Source organism: Arachis ipaensis, chromosome B09, assembly GCF_000816755.2.
Source record: "Arachis ipaensis cultivar K30076 chromosome B09, Araip1.1, whole genome shotgun sequence".
In the NCBI taxonomy this organism is placed as follows: domain Eukaryota; kingdom Viridiplantae; phylum Streptophyta; class Magnoliopsida; order Fabales; family Fabaceae; genus Arachis; species Arachis ipaensis.
The window spans coordinates 477721-480147 of record NC_029793.2 but is presented as its reverse complement, the minus strand read 5'-3'; positions in this window follow the sequence as shown (position 1 = coordinate 480147).

Genomic DNA, 2427 nt, shown 5'->3' with positions numbered 1-2427 from the left:
TGAAATTATTAAATGGGTATATAATTTTTAAAAATATTATTTATACACTAAAATTAATTATTAAAATTAGTCATTAATATATTTGTATATAAATATATGTGTAATTTAATTTATTTTTAATATGTATTTTATATTAGTGACTAATTTTAATAACTGATTCTAGTGTACACGTAGTATAGTCGATATATATAGTAGGGTGCTTTATTTTGCATATATATACCTCCAAGAGAGGCATGCCTATATATAGGTCAGAGTACATGAACTGAACCCTTATGAATGCCTAAAAATATTTTAATTTAAGATCACAATAATGTTGGATATAATTAATTGTATGTTCAATCATAAAAAGTTGATCATCAAATTAATTGCCCTCCATTACTCACTCTAAGTATCAACGTTAATAGAATAGGGTTACGTTGTGTGTCTCCTGTGCGTTTTCACTCTTATCAACAACAGTATACATACGTCAATGTAGCAAAGTCTGATCGATAACGAAAAAAACAAAGGAAAGTAAATAAATTTTTACTTAGTGCACGGTCTTGAATATTTTCAGATGTGTTGTCGTAGAAGAAGTTACTGAGAATTGTGCACGTTACTTAAATAGACACGTTTTTTGTTTATAAGGTGAGTGGACCAAAAGTAGTAGCTACCTAAATCAAAGGAAGGCATTGCGTGAATGTTTTCATCGTAATAGAAAAATTAACGGTCCAACAGCTCAGCTGGTGTAATGTGAGAGTGTTATATAGTACAAAGACATTTACCATATGGTAGCATTATTATTGTTATTATTATTATTAATATTGTTATTGTTATTATTATTTCTTGTGGTACCTCTTAACTAGCCTTTATAAGGGGAGAGTGCTTCACGCACGTTCCCCTCATCAACCACCACGTTGTCATTTTTATTAATATCATGAACAACTCAGAGATGCAACTAAGGGATTATATTCAATCCTCAGGGTCATTCCCTTGGTTGGACAATCTTTGCCTAACACTGTGCCTTGTCTAAATTTTGATATGTGATTCTAACAGCTATCTCCCACATTTTTTTTATTTTTTTGTTTTTTATCTTTATCATCATCAATCTCGGATCAGAATACTGAATAAGAATAACCACTTCTCTTTTAATCTTTTATTAATTATTACCCACTCCCCTCTCTACTACTACTAGCGTTCTAGCTTCAATCTTTGGTAATTATTAATTGGAAAAGTACGAGGAGCCAATGAAATATTTATACAATGTGTACAATGGAAGTTTAGGGAGTATTAGAAATATAATCATTAGTGTTACATTTTCTCATCATTTGGGATGAGCGGTATCATAACATGGTATTAGAACACTAGATCCGAAAGGTCAAGAGTTAGATCTTTGGTGAATCCCAAAATCAGTTTAAACTTTTGATTTGGGAAGATGTTTAATATCGCTAGTACTCGGATGGTTATTCTAGATAGTATGAAGGATGTTCATTTTGTAACTCAATAATCCATTGTACACATTGTACAAATAGTCTATTGTCTCTCTAGCGGAATTCTTATTAATTTATTACGTTGCAATAGAGTCCCAAACTTGGAGTAGTGGTATAATGTCCACTCCATTTCTGATCGAATCTCTAAACTACCATTTAATTAATTAGCCATAGTTCTAATGAACCGGTCCAAGCAAAGGAATCTATATTTTGTATATTCTTCTCACCAAAACTGGGTTGACGAAGCATAATGCAACCTTGAGGAATTCGTGTGGGTCTGTCGTTGCTTTACACTCTAAATAGATATTGACATATAACAACAATATTCTTTTTTTTTTTTATGAAACAATAATTTGATTAGTAGTCAATACTTAATTAGTATTTGGAATATCACTTTCAGGCCCAACTTCACTCCATGGTGTTGATGTCTTATCCTCGCAATGCAACCGATATATTAATATCTATGTGTATACTATATATAACTAGATATAGGAGAGAGTTATACAAATTTTCTTTCTTAAAATATCTTTCATCGTATATAATCTATAACAAATTATTTTATTAATTTTAAAAGCTAGAACTCATAATGACCTTTTAATTTCAATATAATATATTTACTATCTTGATTAATATTAAATACTACAAAAAAGACATTGAGTATTGTTAGAATTATTGTCGAATTCGTCAAATATATCCAACGGTAATTAAGTTACTGTCTGATATACCGTCGAATTTAATCAGTATAGACCTCGCAAAAAAAATATTTATTTCGTTTGACGGTAATTACCGTCAGATTTTGCACGAATTAATAGTTAAAGGGACGAATTGGTTATTGACGGATATTTTCGAAGATAATGTTGGCGTCAAACCATGTTGTTTCGTCCCGTGTTACCGTCGGATTATTCTAACAGTAATTCCGACAATAATGTCCTTTTTTAATTTAAAATAAATGGTCAATTTA